This window comes from Zootoca vivipara, chromosome 9, assembly GCF_965207765.1.
Source record: "Zootoca vivipara chromosome 9, rZooViv2.hap1.1, whole genome shotgun sequence".
NCBI classification, from domain to species: domain Eukaryota; kingdom Metazoa; phylum Chordata; class Lepidosauria; order Squamata; family Lacertidae; genus Zootoca; species Zootoca vivipara.
Window position 1 is genome coordinate 66,078,917 of NC_142592.1, and position 19,798 is coordinate 66,098,714.

Below are 19,798 nucleotides of genomic sequence, written 5' to 3' on the forward strand. Positions count from 1 at the left end.
CATGTTGGCAGTGTTCTTCGGATTGTGTGAGGCAAGAAGGAAGCCTGATCCAAGTCTGTCTCCCTGTCGTGGGGAATTCGACACTCCGAGCGGACAACCTCTGAAGCCGGCAAAACTAATGAAATCATTAACAAAATACCTGCCGTTCTAAAGCTGCAAATTTTTATATGGAGACTAAAATATGTATTAAATAATGTAGCTAATAAAATACACCTGCTTCATGTGTGTTCTCATGCTGAGCACAAAGTCAACATCTGAAAGTTTGCCGCTGGTGACAGAATATCAAACACGGCTCTTCAAACGGGCTTTGGAAATTGCAGCAGAGATGAGGTTTCGGAGTTCTTGCCGCTTTTGTGCATTACCGAGGGAGCTTCTGAGAACAAATCATCATGTCTAGGGTCACTTTGTGAAAGGTACACACACACACACTCCATTACAGAGCTTTATATTCTTCCCCAAGGAAATGGTTAGAGGTTGGGGATGGTGAAAGCAGACAATAACAATTTGAATTGCCTTTGTGCTCCAGATACAACGCTCTGGAATGTGAACCAAATGGGAGTTTTTTTATCAAGATTATTAAGCAACGTCTTCAATTACTCAAGCAGAAAGCTAGATTATGCAGAGACGGACCAAATTCCATCAAGTGATTTCCCAAGATCCTCCAAATTATTCCAACCAAATCGCACAATCAATGATGCAGAAAACAGGAAGGCCAAATCAACATACACAAATCTGAGTTTAGGGAAGCCGAATGTAATCCCAAACAGAGGTGTTTAAAAGAAACAGCTCCTCTTCACTGCTTTATCAGTGTTAGATTTCGTGCAGTAACTAATTTGTGATCATCATTCGGGGTAAGTTCTACAACAAAGGGCAAAACCGGTGGAAATTTTGACACACACGTGAGAACTCCAAAGTGCCATAATATTTGCATGGTGTTGTGGTAGGCTTGGTTGTCTACAGGGAGAGGGTGCAGTAACCACCTGTATTTACACTCAGGTTTCTTATGGCAGAATGACTGTTAGGGAAGTGAAATCTCATAGCACCTGTTTGGGGCTCACAGGGAACACCCTCAGTTTTTCTCATCCTCCTGAAACTCCCCCCCACACACACTAACCATCTAGTGCTGAAATTCTCAGAATTAGGGCCAGTTGTCAGGTGCTTAGCTGTTTCCATGTAAATAACTCTGAAGCATTCATTAAGATATGCCACCTTTTTTTAAAAAAAAAAACTCTTTTTCAGCATTATCTTCAATTACTATTTTCCCGCAAGGGTTTCATGGCATTATTATTTTTATTGGGGGGGGGGCTGCAGTTAAGGAACACCAAGTTTGCTTTATTAATTGCAAATATCCCCACAAGGCATGGAAAGAAACCAAGAAATATCACCTGGAACAGCCTAGAGATGAAGGCAAACAACTCAGCCTCTTCTGGGGGGGGGGGGGGGCGCGAGTAATTTCTTGTTCTGCATTCTTTGCAATGTCATTGTTCTCATTCCTCACTTCGTAATACCATTTAACAATCATTAGAACTAACTCTGTTTAAGAGCCAAAATATATGGGATCGTATCCAGAGTGGAGCAAAGCGAAACTCTTCAAACTGAATACTCCCATGGATAGAAGACAGAAAACAATTTCTGCCAATTCCCCATCACCTTAAAGCCCCTCCCCCCCAAAAAAAACCCACCAATCTGTGCTGGAAGGTTGGGGAACCCTCCAGAATAGTATGGGAGGTGGAATTATGGGCTGCAGGAGGGATGGAGAATCAGCAAGAACTGCCTTTCCTTCCTACTGCAGAAGCATCCAGTTCAAGGACAGGGAATCTTCCACTGGGTCCAACTCACTTCCAAAAACATAAAGGAGTCCTTCTGTTTGTGGAACAGCTGGTCTGGATCCAACCCAAGGTGAACCCATTATTTAACCTCCTCAGCTAAACCCTGTCCACTGAAATGGAGAAGTAAAGGTAAAGTTCCAAAGCAACTACTCTATTCCGAACTTAAAAATGGAAAGTGTACTGCTGGTGGTCAACAAAAGAGGATTAAAGACTCTCTCAAGGCAAATCTTAAAAAAAAATGTAGGGTAAACACCAACTACTATACAGTACTGGGAAACATTGGCCTGCAAGCACCTCAGTTGGAGAACAGTCTTCACCAAAGGTGTCATGGACTTTGAAGACACTCAAACTCAGGACGCAAGGGAGACACGTGCTAAGAGGAAGGCACACTTGGCAAACCCTCACCGTGATCAGCTCCTGCCCAGAAACCTATGTCCTCATAGGAGGTGTGGATCCAGAATTGGCCTCCACAGTCACTTATGGACTCCCTATTAAGACCGTGTTCATGCTAATAATGAAGGAGCAGGTAAAAGTCAGAACTACTGTAAAGCACTACAAAGATCTGACAGGCCAAACACCTACCGGGAAAATGGTATTTAGCCAAGAACAAAATGTCAGCAGGAAAGTGCCAAATAAATACCCTGCGGTAGGGCATTCCAAAATGGTTAGGTGCTAACACAGGCACCCCCCAAACTATGGCCCTCCAGATGTTTTGGACTACAATTCCCATCTTCCCCGACCACTGGTCCTGTTAGCTAGGCATCATGGGAGTTGTAGGCCAAAGCATCTGGAGGGCCGCACTTTGGGGATGCCTGTGCTAACACAACCCCAGTTAACAGCCATGCCTCAATCACGGTTGGTTGAGGTATTCCGATGAAGCACTTATATCACACTGAAGTCAAGCAGCCCATGGTTGGGCATTATGTCTGCAAAGGACCATTATATAAACAGGCATAAAAGGCACAATTATCCAGATGAAATGAAAGGAGGCAAGAAATGGGCACATGGGCCTTTCAGCTTCCTACAATATAGGAAGTTAAAAGCCCAGGCTTTTTAATGTTAAAATGGGGAAAGGGATATGAGAAAGCCATCTTAGTAAATAAGACTCATTCCAGGCCTTCATAACAAGGAAGCCTTTTTTTCCTTGGAGTTTTCTCAGAACAAAAACTATTTCAATTGAACTTTGACCTTCTGTGCCTTTTCTGACATCATACATCACCACTGCAACGATGCCAGCCAAGTATTATTGACAAAAGTTTATGGACAAATATCCCAAACTCATTTTAGATTCACCACCGTTTCAGTGCAAACCAGGGCCGTTTTGAATGCAACCTGACTTATTTGCATTATGTAATTGCCTGGCTTGGAGGAGCTTAATGAAACAAACACAAGCCAGCGCTGTCCTAAGATCTCAAACACTTGCGTGCATCAACTTATAGTAGTTTTCTCTCCCAGCACATTTGATTGGCATTCAGTATGCGCCACAACTGAAAGAAAACACACACCAGCTAAATCTCCAACAATGAACACTACTAACTACCTTAATGTTAAAAGAAAACCTGAGACCTAAAATTTATATGCAAGCACACAGATGCACACCATGCCCTATCATTTTAGTTTAATGACTTCAAGAACTATTCAAATATACAAAAAAAAGTATCAAAATGATTTTCCCTGCACTGCAATCAAGTTCAGCAGCTCCTGCAGTTCAATATGAAACAGCAAATCAAAGGGAAATTACAAAAGATGGGAAATGACATATTTTATTGGTGGCTATGCACCAGCAAATGTACCAGGAAAAGTATCACGCTTGAAAATTTGCAACATATATACTGATCCAGCATCTTCAGCACAGACAAACTGATTTAATAAATTAATGGGACCTAGCCATCATAAACATAGAATACCGCATTCAACGATCAAAAGTCTTATGCTACAATATAATATCACAGAATCATAGTGCTGGAAGGGACTACGAGGGCCATCTAATTCAACCCCCTGCAATGCAGGAATGTTTTTGCCCAACACAGGGCTCGAACCTACGACCCTGAGATTGAGAGTCTCATGTTCTACCAACTGAGGTATCCTAGCTAGCAGGACCAGTGGACAGAGGGATGATGGGAATTGCAGTCCAATAATAATAATAATAATAATAATAATAATAATAATAATAATAATAATAATAATAATAATAATTTATTTATACCCCGCCCATCTGGCCGGGTTCCCCCAGCCAATCTGGGCGGCTTCCAACAAAATATTAAAATACAGAAATCCATCAAACATTAAAAACTTCCCTAAACAGGGCTGCCTTAAGATGCCTTCTAAAGGTCTGGTAATTGTTGTTCTCTTTGACCTCTGGTGGGAGGGTATTCCACAGGGTGGGCGCCACTACCGAGAAGGCCCTCTGCCTGGTTCCCTGTAACTTGGCTTCTCATAGCGAGGGAACCGCCCGAAGGCCCTCGGCGCTGGATCTCAGTGTCTGGGCAGAATGATGGGGGTGGAGACGCTCCTTCAGGTATACTGGACCGAGGCTGGAGACCCACGTTTGGGAAACCCTGGACAGCAGATCACTGCATCTTGTAGAAGCCAGTCCCACAGTTTAACTATGTGTTGTGTGAATAAGTCTTTTATTTTCTGGTCTGTACTGTACTGAATTGTCCCAACATTCAGCTTCCTTGGATGCCCCCTTGTATTCAAAGGAAAGGAACCTGCTCTTATCTACTTTCTCCGCACATGCATGATGTCATACTCCTCTGTCACGTCCCCTCTCCCTTTACTCACCTTTTTCTACACTCAAAAGCCCCCACCCCCAAATAAATAGCCACTTGATTATTTCCATTGCCATTCTAGCTGTTTTATACTGTGGCTCTTATTATCTTGCATTTGTTGTCATCACGACATTCATGGAGGAATTCTGGGGGAAACCTGGCTAGATATAGAGCCACGCCTAGATTTCAACAAAATGTTTCTCCCATACCACACAATCATGCAAAGGGTCATGGGCATGGTACCAATAAATAAACTTCCAGTGTGGGAGAAGAGAATGAGAATCCCAGAGCAATCAGCTGATTATAAAAGCACATCACCTTGACCCTTGGCATCTGCACCAGATTTACGCGGGCAAAGGCTGTGCTGTGTCCTGCAATCAATCTGAGCGTGTTCGGGAGGGCAACAAAAAACCTGGCGCACAAGGTTCTTTGCACCAGTGAAAAGGATGGCGTTGAAAACACTGAGGCCTTTGAACATATAGGAAAGGAAGCTGGTCAGCTTTGTTCTTGAGCAAACACAGCTGTTAAAGAAATAATGAAGATAGAATCAATGGGCAAAGTCAGACACTGCTATGTAGAAGGGATACCTGTAGGCATTTGTATAGACTTACTGCATACTGTATTGCATAGTAACTGTTGTGGGTCTGTTCTAAGAAAGCTATGAGAAAGGAGAAGAGTCAGAGGGGCTGCTTTACACCCTACTTTTTGTACTCGGCCATACTTACCCGAATACCAAAATATTGGTTTCCTAACTTATGGTTGGACAGTGTTCTCGAAGCTACGAACATGAGTTTGACCAAACTGCCGGAGGCAGTGCAAGACAGGAGTGCCTGGCGTGCTCTGGTCCATGGGGTCACGAGGAGTCGGACACGACTAAACAACAACTTATTTAAATGATCACTTTAAAAAAAAAACAACAATCCAGGACAAAACATGTACTTTGGCCAATAAACTGCAAATATAATGAAAATACAATATAGCATCAAAACGAGCAACAGCAAAGAACATAACTAAATCAGTAACGCCTGACTTCGATAACCACAGTTTAAGCATCTGTTTTAAAACCACAACTTCACTGCTCACCGAGCAGCAAGCAAATAAGTGGTTAGGCAGGCCTCTCTTGGGAGGGGGTTCAGCAACTGAGGCTTTGATATGGCGCAGGCTTTGACCGCCACGTTACCCTCCCCGATTCATCACCTGTTCGGCAGTGGCTGCACAGTGCTGGGGGGGGGGGGATGGTGGCTCTCTGCTAGCAGCTGCCATGCAGGGGAAGGAGAGGTGGTCAGCCCCACTTTCTTTGCCCCCGCCCTTCATTTCTTCCTTGAAAAATTGTATTGTTCACACCTCTCCATCCACTCATTCCTCCCTTCTCTGTCTCCTCCTGCCATGCTCATTCTCTCTCTCTCTCCTTTCTCATCTGTGAACATTTTGGAAGTTAAAAGGGGTCCTTGAAAAGGTTGGGAGCCACTGCTCTAAATCATCAATCTTCAACTGGCATATCAGGGCCCCTCTACTGGGTCACGGCTAATCTAAAGTGGGTGCAGCACTATCAACCATGCAAACATTGTTGGCATCTGTCTGTCTCGAGAGACAATGGGGTGTGGCTCTAGGGCAAAGGTCAGCAAACTTTTTCAGCAGGGGGCCGGTCCACTGTCCCTCAGACCTTGTGGGGGGCCAGACTATATTTTGGGGGGGTGAATAAAGGGGCACATTCTACTCATGTAAAAACACGCTGATTCCTGGACCATCTGTGGGTCAGAGTTAAAAGGCATTTGGGCCAGATCTGGCCCCCAGGCCTTAGTTTGCCTGCCAATGCTCTAGGGCAGGGGTGGCCAACTTCCAATAGACTGCGATCTACTCACAGAGTTTAAAACTTTTAGGGAGGAGGAAGGCCCATTTTGGGGGGTTCAGGACAAAGTTGCTGAGCTTTTTTGGCGGAGGAGGAAAGCCCAATTTTTAGGGGTTCAGCAGGGCAATGTTGTTAAGCTTTTTTAGGGAGGAGGAAAGCCCCATTTTTTAGGAGGGCAGGGCAGATTTGTTGAGCTTTTTTTAGAGGAGCCTAAGTTGTTGAGCTTCTTCGGGGCGAGCCCGTGATCTACCAGTGATCTACCACAGACGTCCAGGGATCTACCAGTAGATCACGATCTACCTGTTGGACATGCCTGCTCTAGGGGGTTAAACCACTATGGTAGCAGCACCGAACTGACTTCCTTGAGATGCGAAAAAATGCACATTTGTGTTAATAGTGGATCCAAAGTCTAAAAGGGCTGGAGACTACTGCTTTAAGTCTTAAGCTGCTTACAGTAATAATTGATATTAAATAATGTATTGGGGATGATCCTGCATTTCTACTTAAGACTTTTTTGTGGAGGTGCGGGGGGGGGGGGGAGCCATATATATTCTTCCAAGCAGGATTCATAATATTTTCTGAAGCACATTGTTTCCTAGGCCCCACTTCCATATTGAACTGACAATAATGATGCTGTAATTAGTCTACGATACCATGCTAAAAGTCATTCCACACAGCATGAACCCACGTTAGCTTGACAAAATGAATAATTTAACTTAGCCAGAGAGGATTCACTCCGCCAACTACGCCACTTACCCGGACATATTGGTTTTCCAATACTCAATAGCGCAGCCAAAGGTACTGGGAGGCTATGAAAGTCGGCCGTGCTTCTAGGTCTAATTGCTTTAAAAAGACCGAAAGAGTAACTCTAAGACAGTCACAGGTAGGTAGCCGTGTTGGTCTGAGTCGAAGCAAAATAAAAAAATTCCTTCAGTAGCACCTTAAAGACCAACTAAGTTATATTTTGGTATGAGCTTTCATGTGCATGCACACTTCTTCAGATCTGAAGAAGTGTGCATGCACACGAAAGCCCATACCAAAATATAACTTAGTTGGTCTTTAAGGTGCTACTGAAGGAATTTTTTTATTTTGTCTAAGACCAGGCATCCCCAAACTTTGGCCCTCCAGATGTTCTGGACTACAATTCCCATCGTCCCTGACCATTGGTCCTGTTAGCTAGGGATCATGGGAGTTGTAGGCCAAAACATCTGGAGGGCCACAGTTTGGGGATGCCTGGTCTAAGACAGTCAGAAACACTTACCAGTAAAGGTATGTGTATCTGAATGTACTGCCTACATAGGCTCCCAATGCCTACACAGGTGCTCCTATGCTTGTCATAGACTCATAGGATTATAGAGTTGGAAGGGACCCCAAGGGACATCTGGTCCAACCCCCTGCAATGCAGAAATCTCAACTATTGCATTTGTGGCAGGTGGCCACCCAACCTCTGCTTAGAAACCTCCAACGAAAGAGAGTCCAGGTTCGCCTGAATGTGCTCCTGAGGCCCCATGATTCCCAAGAGCCCTTGCAACCTGAAAGATTAAGACACACTACCAACGCATCCTGAAATCTATAAATAGCTACCTAGTCTCTACTCAAACCTGGTTAGTATTTCAATAGGTTCACCACATTAAACGTCCATGGAAGAACCCTACTGGTGGGAGGGCACATCCCACGAGAGCTGCAATTTTAAATGGGTCAACGTGCACCTGCACAATTGCAGCTCTTGCTATCTCGTGGTCTCCGGGGGTCAAGAAAATGATTAGCATTTTACTGTGCCTTATGTAACAAGGTGTGAATCTCCTTGCTGTTGAACAGAATACCAGGATCCCTTTATGTTTAGCGATGATGTGCAGCAGATGTTTTGGTGAATCAAAATACCCATCCCATCTGGTTGGCTTCAACTTTTAAAAGGTCTTGTCAAAAGAGCACTGCTGTGTGTGCGCGCAACAGCTCCAGCCTAAGAGCATTTGCACCAAGCCAGACGCACAGCGCAGGACACATTTACGGTGCAAGGCCATTTGTCACTTTGCGCTTACTTTCAACGTGAGCAAGTTTGTTAATGTCGTTTGACAGACTTGTGTAACATCCTAAAATGTTTTGAACAATGCAGTTTAGGTCACAATGCAATATTGATGAACGAATAATGTTCCTGAATGCCGACCTCAATATTTAATGAGCCTGAGTGCTGCAGAAAGAGATGGAAGCTGGAAATCACTGCAGTTGTCAGGGACCCGAGGAAAGGGCTACCTACTCTAAGGAAGCCTTCAACCCTTAGCTTGAGCTGGGAAATGAGGAAGGTGCAAAATGTGAGGGGTAGGGGAAAGGTTACTGGAGGCAAGGAGCCTGGAAAAAGAGGATGAGAGAAGATAGCATAGCAATCTGCAAATATTTCAAGGGAAATGGAGCAAGCTAGTTTTCTCCTCTCCGGAGGGGAGGACTCGAACCAATGGCTACAAGTTACAAGAAAGGAGATTCAAGGTAAACATCAGGAAGAACTGTCTGACAGTAAGAGCTGTTCAATAGCGAAACAGACCGTCTCAGAAGGTGGTGGACTCTCCTTCACTAAAGGTTTTTGAGCAGAGGTTGGATGGCCATCTGCCATGTATGATTGAGTTGAGATTCCTGCATTGCAGAGGGCTGGACTAGATGACTTTTGGGATCCCTTCAAATCCTACAATTCTTTGATTCTATAATTTACTACTATACATCAATTGAAAGGTCGGAGGCAATGATTCCAAAGACAGGCCCCTTTGGGAGGAAGAGCAGAACACAAGTTAAATAATAAGAAAGGCAATCATGTAATGTACAATATCTCCACGCCTTAACAAAAATCAATGAGAACTGGGCAGGGCGACAGAAGGTCGGCTGAGCATCTCCCCTGCATTTCAGCAGGTCCTTCCCAGTACTTTAGATGCCCATTAGTCCTTCAGACAAATAAATGACAGATTAACACGAAACAATAATCTGAATGGCTTTTCATTGCTTATTCCATTTGCTATTTTACAAAATGAAAAATCTCCATCTAGAAGCAAACATTCCTTCTGAATTCCCACTGGTGAAGATGATGAGGAGAAAATTACTTCTCCAGCAAGTAATCTACAGTGGTATAGTATTTACCAAATGCTCCATCGGGGACGTGGGTGGTGCTGCGGGTTAAACCACTGAGCCTAAGGCTTGCAGATCAGAAGGTCGGCGGTTCGAATCCCCTTGATGGGGTGAGCTCCCATTGCTCGGTCCCAGCTCCTGCCAACCTAGCTGTTCGAAAGCACATCAAAGTGCAAGTAGATAAATAGGTACCACTACAGTGGGAAGGTAAACAGCATTTCCGTGCACTGCTCTGGTTCGCCAGAAGCGGCTTTGTCATGCTGGCCACATGACCTGGAAGCTGTACGCCGGCTCCCTCGGCCAATAACGCGAGATGAGCACCGCAACCCCAGAGTCGGTCACAACTGGACCGAATGGTCAGGGGTCCCTTTACCTTTAATGCTCCACCCAAAACATAGAAAAGTAGCTTCCAATGTCTCATTTCTCCAGTAAAACACAACATTTATCAAGTTGAACCTCTATATACAATCTGTTGAAATACCACATTTTAAGACTGAAGTGGGGGAGGGAACTCACCTAGAAATTGGGGTTTTATGAGAGATATCTTTCTAATTCCTATTCCCATGCTTTGAATTCTATTTTCTCATGTGACTTTAGCACTTATCTTCTCCAGACGTGTCCATGTTTTTAAAATGAGTCCGAATAAGCAGCTCCTGGGAAGAATTTAGATCCAGGAGAGAGCTGGCAGAGCACAGGAGTTTACCTCTTTACCGCTGAATTCCTCCCCATTATTAGCTCAGCTTGGACAATTCAACAAACCATAGTTTGCAGACTGGGAAATATGAATTGAGCTCATATTAGTCTTGTCTGGACACTAAGTTAGTTATGGTAGAATTTTGTGAATAAGCCTGTGTGACCCTCGAGCTAATGCACACTCTGCTCCCCTCTAGTGTAGTCACAAGAAAGAGATGACTTTAACTAAACTGTGGTTAGCCTGAACTATGGTTTATTCAAACAAGCCAGCTTCAAACTGTGGCTTATGAAACTGGCCTGTTTCAACAAAATATTATAAAGATTAACCACAGTTAATAATGCCAAACTGTGGCTAATTAAAAACTGAAGCAAAAAGTTTCCAATCCCATACCTTACGGCAATACCAGAGGAAAGGAGGGGAGTGTGCAATTCGCAGGTTCATTCATATAAAGCTAAACAGTCCTTGAGATATTGGGAGTCCTGAGCTCTATAATGTTTGAATAGAGGCCAGAAATGATCAATACAGTACTGGGATAGGAAGGGATGGGTCCTGCATTGGGTCCCACATTGTCAGAAATGAAACAAAAAATGCACAACTGTCCAAAAAAAAGCACTCGGCAAGAGGTATTATAAATATTTTTCTGCATCAATATTGAACTCGTTTTGAGAGACAGAACAGCCATCAAAATCTGAAAGACTGCACAGTGTGCCTAGATTTCATCATGACATATAGCAAATATCAAAACAGCTCTGGAATCCGTTACATTACCACTCACCACGCTGAGCAAACACAAGGCGCGCACACAAAATAATTCATCAAGTGTTTTGTTCAAAGCCAGGTACAGAAGAAAAATTTTGTTTTTTATATTTCCTCAGATCTTTGCCAGTCCTCTAAAATAAACATGCTATTAAAAGAAAAATCAATAGAAAGCTTTAAAATGTACAGTATCATAAAAGGTCAAGGCCTATCATCGATTTTAATATCACATTTTCCGGGGCAGTTTCCCAATGGGTTCTTTCTAATGTTCCTCTTCGCTTCTCTCTCTTTTTGTTCATTCTGAAGATGAAAAAAGCAAGACAGCATCTCGCAGCAAGGTTACTCAGAGACTGAAAAGCTGAAGACAGGCACGTTCTGGCAACAGCCGCAAGCTAGAAGACCCTGGGTCACAGGGAGGCTGAGCTCCCTGCCTCCCAAGAAATGCAAGCAGAGCCCCGTTGGCTCAGGCCAAAGTCCCATCATGGGAACTGCAATTTAGCCCTCACAGAGCTACAGTTCCCAGCACCCTTAACAATCTGCATTTCTCAGGATCCCTTAGGGAAACCATGTGTTTTAAACGTATGGGGTGGATGTGACTCTTCTCCTCCAGCATCCTGTTCTCACAATGGCCAACCAGATGCCTCATTGAGAAGCCCATGAGTGGAACCTCAATATAACAGCGCTCGCCCCACTTGTGATTCCCAGCAACTGGTATTCAGAAGCATACTGTTTCTGACGGAAGAATCAAGGAATCATAGAATTGTAGACTTGGAAGGGACCACGAGGATCATCTAGTGCAACCCCCTTGAATGCAAGAATCTTTTTGCCCAATGTGGGGCTCAAACTCACGGCAATGAGATCAAGAGTCTCATGATCCATATCTAACATTGTCTAGTAGCCACTGAAAACCTTAAGCCCCATAATGTCATGGCAAGGACATCATGGCAAGGGAGCGAACAGCCTGGTGCCATCCATCAGTCAGTCACTGAAGAACCAGCTACTCCTAGACTTGCTTTCCTCTTCCCTCCTTTTGCATGCACCAGGTCCATCAGCTGGTCAGCTTATCACCTCTCTTTTATTGTCCATTCTGGGAAGCCCAACCACTGCCACAGTGTTCTTTCTCTTGGCACAGGTAGGTAGCCGTGTTGGTCTGACGTAGTCAAAACTGTGGGATGGAACACCGGGGCAGACAAGTCACAACTGTTCCTAGAGTGTCCACTAAGAGGAACTCACCTGGAGGGACACCTGACTAAGTTCAGTTCCTGTTCCTCCAGATATGCAGATGAGATGGATTAGCTGGCAGACAAAAGCCCCTAGCCAGCAGCCATTCTCTCTCTTAGCCATTTCTTCTTCAATGGGAACACATCTCCAGAGAATCTCCAGTTAGGATGGTTCTCCCTCTCGGCCTGCTGCAAAGAGAGAGACCAGATGGAGCCTCACTTTACTAAGTGGACTCCAGATGTACATATTTGTAACTTTTCTACGTAAGCCTGCCTTTCTGAGATTACGCTGTTAACTCAGGATGTCATGTGAGTAAACTCTATCTTATTTTAATACTATTGTGTCGTGTATTTCTTTTAAGAGGGAGAAAGGGGATTTGCCAGGAAGTATAATATTGAAGTATAATATTGTTGCAGAGGTTCTAGCAAACCTAACGCTCACGCTTTGCTGCGCACAAAAGGGGAATGTCACTCTGCTAATATTGGAAGCTTGCTAACACAAGCTTGGATAGGATCTATCTAATAATATATCCTAATCCACATCCCTAACATTCCCACAAAAACAAAATAAAAAAACTCCTTCCAGTAGCACCTTAGAGACCAACTAAGTTTATCATTGGTATGAGCTTTCGTGTGCCTGCACACACACTGGTATCTGAAGAAGTGTGCATGCACACCAAAGCTCATACTAATGACAAACTTAGTTGGTCTCTAAGGTAATACTGGAAGGAATATTTTTATTGTCCTTCTCTTGGCAGATCAAGATAAGCAGGTGACAGCAAAGGTTGCAAGGTTTTTTAGCTGGGGCAATCAGAATAAGATCCACTATTTGACTATTGATTCAAAACCCTAAAATGTATTTTACATAACTGACTTATTGTTTCTATTCTTTGTATATCATCTTGTTGTTTTATTGCTATGGCCGATGGACGACGCAAAGATTCATTCATTCAGCTGGTCAGCATCCAGGTACAAGTTGTGTTATTTTTTTACTACCTGTTTAAGTTTAGAAAAATATTAGGTGCTACGTGAGTCAATAATGACGACGGGGATAATATGACACAGTTTGCTATATCTATGATGTACTGCTGAGGAACAACCGAAACAAGACTGGGGAAAGGGGAGAGGTTCACACAGGATGGAATATCTATTAATTTACCATGATACTTCATTCTTCTACACACACACACACACACACAACTCAAGAGAAATTAATTATTTCTATCTCACACTCTTCCACTGAGTGCTACATCCAGGCACTGCCATGTACACATTTTCAAAGTTGATTTAGTGTTTACAGGAATTTTCCTCAACAAATGGATGTGAAGATTTAGAAATATGGCGAGCAAAGGTTGCAGTATGTTATCTAGCAAATGACAGATAAAAATGCCACACCATATGGAGTCCAGCTGCCCCTTGCTGAACACGCTCATTATTTGGGACCGTCTGAAGAGCTATTTGGAGCACTGCGCAGAAGAAGGGAGGGGAAATACATTTGCTGGGAGCTTCAAAGCCACATTTCTAGAAGCCACCGCTTCCAAATGGAAGGCTAAAAATGAGAATGTTAGCTCTTGCTAAGTTGTTGCCATCTGTTTGGCAGCAAACAATGGCTTGAGGGGGTAGGAAATCGCACAACTGGATGCCCTGCCAGAGAATGCATGGAAATTAGACTGTGGGACAGGCTACCTAGAGGGTGGCTTCTTCCTATAGCAGCCATTGCCAACCGGGTGCCCTCCTGGCGTTTGGAGCTACAACTCCCAATGGCCAAAGTCAGAACGTCTGGCGGGCACCAGGTTGGCAAAGGCTATCTTAAAGGATCTCAAAGTCCAGGATCCAGGGGGCAGGGAGGGAGTGATGTCCAAGCCTCCTTTACAACAAGGTGCCAAGACAAGAACATGCAGGGAGCCATAGCTGAAGATGAGAACCAAGCATGGCATGGCTCACTATTCACCATGTCAAGCATTCCACATGAGGAATATAGTTGGGCAATAACATCAAACACCACTGTGACTCCCTCCCCCTGCAGTTTAATAAAAAGGCGAGAACTTCCTCGGTAAGTGTGTGCAAAACAGATTATAAGCCAAAGAGAAATGTTAAGCAAAACACTGTTTATTAGTCAATGCCGGGGCAGAATAGAGGAGAAAGAGACAGGAGCAAAGTTGTGAGAAAGTTTTAATTATCATTTATTTTATTTTATTATCATTTATTTTAATATCATTTATTGGGAGCCACCAGGTGCAGACAGTTTCAAACATCAACTCAACATTTAATAACAACAGCACACACTGTTCAAGGGTGCTGTGGGGTATCTAATCCACACCGAGAGTCATATTGAATATGTGCATTTTGGAATAAGAAATAAGGGGAAACGGAGAGACAGGACGTCGGTGCTGGAGAGGTACAAACACTTCAGTTGAGGAACAGGACATTCAAAGCACATACAACCAAAGTTCAGGGTGCCAACATAAAACATTTGGGGGGATGGAAAAGGCTATCCCAGAAATTCTGAAAATTCTCCAAAGTGGACAGAGAGCAGGAAGGGAAGAAGGGGCCACCTGCTTAAGGTTAAGGGTTATGTGGTACGGTTCAGTTATGCTTGTGCACCTCTGTCCATCAATCTGCAGTATACACCCCACCTCTCCTCCAAGCTCACAACAGTACGTGTGTGTTCTTGCACACTTTATCCTCACAATCACTATTTCAGAGAGGCTGGGCCTAAATACAAACTTGTCCCAGACGTACATGTCATAAGCATGGAGGAGAGTCTTTATCCAGTATCACCTTATGTCCATCTAACCATGATTGAAAACTAAGTACAGGCTGTGTAAAAGTGCAAAAAAATATTAAATACTAGGGGAAAATTGCTTCATAGATTTTCATCTTCACTACCACCACACATCCTCCTTGTTCAAGCATCTTCAGTACATATTTCAGCTGTGGAAATCCAATATTCCATTGAGGATGACAACACAAGCCTCAGTAGTGAGTTCATCAATAGCATAATCACTATAATAAAACCGCTAAGTTATCCTCCCACTTTTGATTTCCCAGGGCATCCCAATCCTCTCTGCCTGTCATTTAGACTGTAAATTCACAGAGGTAATTGGATCTCCATCTTGCAAAGCACCCAAGTCAAGCACTGGGTTGGGGGTGGGGGTTATGCTTCTCAATGATGAAAATGCTGTCATGATCACCCTATTTGGAAGTTGGTACTATAGTAGTAAAAGAAGAAAGTGAAGGTACTGTAGCCTGGATAGCTCAGCTTGCTAGAGCGTGGTGCTGGTAACGCCAAGGTTGACGGTTCGGTCCCCATATGGGACAGCTGCATATTCATCCCTGCATCGCTAGGGGTTGGACTAGATCAGTGTTTCCCAGCCTTGTGCCTCCAGATATTTTGAGACTACAATTCCCATCATCCCTAGCTAACAAGACCAGTGGTCAGGAATGATGGGAATTGTAGTCTGAAAACAGCTGGAGGCACAAGGTTGGGAAACACTAGACTAGATGGTCCTCAGGGTCCCTTCCAACTCTATGATTCTATGATCTACAGAACACACACAAATCTAAATTAGTGCAGCAGTTTTTCACATTCCCCAAACAGAGGGAGTGATGAGGTTGGATGCAACAACCATCGCAGACTGCCAACTCCACATCTGCTCAGACGTTTCCAAGTTCCCTCAGACGTTTCCAAGTTCCAAGTCAGAGCTCTTGCACACTGTCTCCAAGGTCTCTGGTCACCACTCATCACTGGCTTCCTGGCAGAAGTGTCAAGAACATAGCAAGACCCCTGCAAGGATCACACCAAGGTTCCTTCTAGTCCAGCATCCTGCCTCCCACCGTGGCCAAGAAGATGTCTCTTGGAAGCCCAGAAGCAGCACATGTAGCCAAGCCCTGCTTTTGCTCTCCAGCAACTCACAACCAGCGTCATGCTGCCTCTGAACATTTAAGTTTCATATACCCATTGTAGTTCACAGCTCCATGCATTCATCCCTAAGATTTATGATAACCCAACACTGCCAAAAAAAGAAGAAGGAGAAATTAGCTCATAGGCAGGAGAGCATTAGCAAAAGGGAGATTTGGCCAAGGACACAGCGGGGGGGGGGGGCTATGGTAACAAAGTGCCAAGGGTGGGAGGCGATATGAAATAATGTTCTGGATAAGTTACTTTCTTGGCAAGAAGCCCTAACTTCACTACGCAGAGATTTTTATATATATATTGTGGATTGTTATTCAGCTATCTCTGGCAACTGGCTGCAATTTGTCACAGTGTCCCTAAGGCAAAGCACACGCTGCTCCACTGAGTTGTGCAGATTTCTCAGCAGGCTTCTCCACGGGGGTTGACAGAGCAGGTGCATCTCGTTGACCACAAGCAGATTTCTCATCTCCAAAGTTCATGAGCCATGGCACCCATCTGGCACAGCGCACGCCACCTGCATGCCACCAAGAAAAATGCTTCCAACTACAGGAACGTTCTTCACTGGCACGTCAACAGCAAGTTCAGATGGTCACCTCGTCACAGCCATGAGCAAGAACGCACGATTTAGCAGATGAGTCAGTCAATGAATGTTCTAGATATACAATGCTCATCTGAATCGAGGGAACATAAACCAGCAGGCTTACAAGCGCAGGAATTGAAATGGAAGATATTTCAACCCTAAATAAACATTAATTTACCCCCATCTAGACACTACCTTGGGACCTGTGGGTTAAACCACTGAGCCTAGGGCTTGCTGATCAGAAGGTCAGCGGTTCGAATCCCTGTGACGGGGTGAGCTCCTGTTGCTCGGTCCCAGCTCCTGCCAACCTAGCAGTTCGAAAGCACATCAAAATGCAAGTAGATAAATAGGAACCGCTACAGCGGGAAGGTAAACGGCGTTTGCCAGTGTGTAGTGGTTAAGAGCGGTAGACTCCTAATCTGGGGAACCGGGTTCGTGTCTCTGCTCCTCCACATGCAGCTGCTGGGTGACCTTGGGCTAGTCATACTTCTTTGAAGTCTCTCAGCCCCACCCACCTCACAGGGTGTCTGTTGTGGGGGAGGAGGGGAAAGGAGAATGTTAGCCGCTTTGAGACTCCTTCGGGTAGTGATAAAGCGGGATATCAAATCCAAACTCTTCTTCTTCTTCTTCTTCTTCTTCCATGTGCTGCTCTGGTTTGCCAGAAGCGGCTTTGTCATACTGGCCACATGACCTGGAAGTTATACGTCGGCTCCCTCGGCCAATAATGCGAGATGAGCGCGCAACCCCAGAGTCGGTCACGACTGGACCTAATGGTCAGGGGTCCCTTTACCTTTAGACACTACCTACTGTTGGGAAGGTGGCAAGCACACACACAGAATCATAGAATCATAGAGTTGGAAGAGACCACAAGGGCCATCCAGTCCAACCCCCTGCCAAGCAGGAAACACCATCAAAGCATTCCTGACAGATGGCTGTCAAGCCTCTGCTTAAAGACCTCCAAAGAAGGAGACTCCACCACACTCCTTGGCAGCAAATTCCACTGCCGAACAGCTCTTACTGTCAGGAAGTTCTTCCTAATGTTTAGGTGGAATTTTCTTTCTTGTAGTTTGAATCCGTTGCTCCATGTCCGCTTCTCTGGAGCAGCAGAAAACAACCTTTCTCCCTCCTTTATATGACATCCTTTTATATATTTGAACATGGTTATCATATCACCCCTTAACCTTCTCTTCTCCAGGCTAAACATACCCAGCTCCCTAAGCCGTTCCTCATAAGGCATCGTTTCCAGGCCTTTGACCATTTTGGTTGCCCTCTTCTGGACACGTTCCAGCTTATCAGTATCCTTCTTGAACTGTGGTGCCCAGAACTGGTCACAATACTCCAGGTGAGGTTTGACCAGAGCAGAATGCAGTGGTACTATTACTTCCCTTGATCTAGATGCTATACTCCTATTGATGCAGCCCAGAATTGCATTGGCTTTTTTAGCTGCTGCATCACACTGCTGACTCATGTCAAGTTTGTGGTCAACCAAAACTCCTAGATCCTTTTCACATGTACTGCTCTCAAGCCAGGTGTCTCCCATCCTGTATTTGTGCCTTTCATTTTTTTTGCCCAAGTGTAGTACTTTACATTTCTCCTTGTTAAAATTCATCTTGTTTGCTTTGGCCCAGTTGTCTAATCTGTTAAGGTCATTCTGAAGTGTGATCCTGTCCTCTGGGGTGTTAGCCACCCCTCCCAATTTGGTGTCATCTGCAAACTTGCTCAGGATTCCCTCAAGCCCATCATCCAAGTCATTGATAAAGATGTTGAACAAGACTGGGCCCAAGACAGAACCCTGTGGCACCCCACTAGTCACTACTCTCCAGGATGAGGAGGAGCCATTGATGAGCACCCTTTGGGTTCGGTCAGTAAGCCAGCTACAAATCCACTGAATGGTAGCATTGTCTAGCCCACATTTTACCAGCTTCTTTACAAGAATATCATGGGGCACCTTGTCAAAGGCCTTGCTGAAATCAAGATAGGCTACATCCACAGCGTTCCCTTCATCTACCAGGCTTGTAATTCTGTCAAAAAATGAGATCAGATTAGTCTGACATGACTTATTTTTCAGGAACCCATGCTGACTCTTAGTGATCACAGAGTTTCTTTCTAGGTGCTCACAGACTGTTTGCTTAATGATCTGCTCTAGAATCTTTCCTGGTATTGATGTCAGGCTGACTGGGCGGTAATTGTTTGGGTCCTCTCTTTTCCCCTTTTTGAAAATAGGGACAACATTTGCCCTCCTCCAGTCTGCTGGAACTTCGCCTGTTCTCCAGGAATTTTCAAAGATTATTGCCAGTGGTTCTGAAATCACCTCTGCCAGTTCTTTTAATACTCTTGGATGTAGTTCATCTGGCCCTGGAGACTTGAATACATCTAAACTAGCCAAGTATTCTTGTACTACCTCCTTACTTATTCTGGGCTGTGTTTCCCCTGCTGAATCATCTGCTCCATATTCTTCAGGTCGGGCGTTGTTTTCTTTCTTGGAGAAGACTGAGGCAAAGAAGGCATTGAGGAGTTCTGCCCTTTCTCTGTCCCCTGTTTGCATTTCACCATCTTCTCCTCTGAGTGACCCCACTGTTTCCTTGTTTTTCCTTTTGCTACGGACATACCCATAAAAGCCCTTTTTTTTGCTTTTAACCTCTCTGGCGAGCCTGAGTTCATTCTGTGCTTTAGCTTTTCTGACTTTGTCTCTACACGTGCTGGCTATATGTTTGAATTCCTCTCTGGAGATTTCCCCCCTTTTCCATTTTTTGTACATATCCCTTTTAAATCTTAACTCAGTCAAAAGTTCTTTAGATAGCCAGCCTGGCTTCTTTAGGCACCTTCCATGTTTCCGTCTCATTGGTATTGCCTGAAGTTGTGCTTTTAATATCTCCCTTTTAACAAACTCCCAACCATCATGAACTCCCTTCCCTTTTAGTATTACTGTCCATGGGATTTCACCCAGCGTTTCCCTAAGTTTTCTGAAGTCGGCTTTCTTAAAGTCTAGAATTTGGACCTTAGTATGCTTGGTTGCTCCTTTCCGCTGGATAATAAACTCCAGAAGAGCATGGTCACTCCCACCTAATGATCCTG

At 44.4% G+C, this 19,798-nt stretch overlaps 1 protein-coding gene across 2 annotated transcripts in view; it reads right to left on the reverse strand.

The window, feature by feature from the left end:
- The window catches only part of CHCHD3 (coiled-coil-helix-coiled-coil-helix domain containing 3), a 209,255-nt gene that overhangs the window by 148,577 nt on the left and 40,880 nt on the right, over nt 1–19,798 (reverse strand). The window lies entirely within an intron of this gene.